The sequence below is a fragment of the Petaurus breviceps genome, unplaced genomic scaffold (assembly GCF_028583685.1).
Source record: "Petaurus breviceps papuanus isolate PSGF00001 unplaced genomic scaffold, PetGlider_PUasm1.0 490, whole genome shotgun sequence".
In the NCBI taxonomy this organism is placed as follows: Eukaryota; Metazoa; Chordata; class Mammalia; order Diprotodontia; family Petauridae; genus Petaurus; species Petaurus breviceps.
Genome location: NW_027186352.1, coordinates 8,923,215 through 8,924,096, shown reverse-complemented (window position 1 = coordinate 8,924,096; position 882 = coordinate 8,923,215). Strand labels below are relative to the sequence as shown.

The 882-nt window shown below is 77.3% G+C and overlaps 1 protein-coding gene across 2 annotated transcripts in view; it reads left to right on the top strand.

Moving 5' to 3' along the window:
• The window catches only part of DOCK1 (dedicator of cytokinesis 1), a 618,254-nt gene that overhangs the window by 320,304 nt on the left and 297,068 nt on the right, over positions 1–882 (top strand). The window lies entirely within an intron of this gene.

Sequence of the window (882 nt, the reverse complement as noted above, 5' to 3'; positions counted from 1 at the left end):
GGGGGGGGGGGGGCCCTTGTTGGGGCCGCCGGCTTACCTTGGGCTCCCTTAGCAGTGAGTGTGGGGCTGCGCGGTGACCGGCTGCTGCATCTCTCGGCGCGGCGCGGGCTCGGGCCGGCCAGGGGGAGCGGGAGCGGCTCCGGCTCCGGGTCCGGGGGCGCGGGTGCCCCGCATCCGCCGTCGCTGGCGGCCCGGGCAGCCCGCCGCCTCGCAGCGTCGGGGGGTGTCCGCCCGCTCCTAGGGCGCGCCCTAGACTCCTGGCTGCGCTGCGCTGCCCACCCGGCCCCGGCGCAGCTGCCAACGCCTCCGCCGCCTCTTCCACTACTACCGGCCGCCGCCACCGCCGCCGCCGCCTCCTCCTCCTCCTCCTCTTCCTCCTCCCCCTCCTCCCCCCGCGGGGCGGGTGCTCCCCCGGTGCTCCTCCCCCCTAGGTGTCGGAGCTCGCCATGGAGCCGGCGGTGGTGGTGGCGGCGGCGGCGGCGGCGGCAACGGCAGTGGCAGCACCCCGGACAGAGGCGGCAGCGGCAGCCGGGGCGGCGGGGGCGGCGGCAGCACCACGGACAGGGGCAGCAGGGGCTGCGGGCGCGCAGGGGGTCCCGGGCAGGCGGGCGCGGGCCGGGGGCGGGGGCGCGGGCACAGGCGGCAGCGGCAGGAGAGGCGGCCGGTCCCCAGCGCCCCCCGCCTCCGGTGTCCTCATTGACTGCTCTCCGCTTGGGTTCTGGCGAGAGATCTGGGCTGGTTGGCAGTGGGGGAGGAGGGGGCGGAGAGGGGGAGGAGGGCGAGTGCCGGGGAGGGAGGAGAAGGAGAGCTGGAGATGGGGGAGGGGGAAGGACAGAGGAGGAGGGGGAGAGCCCGAGAGGGAGATGCAAAAGAAGTAGGAAG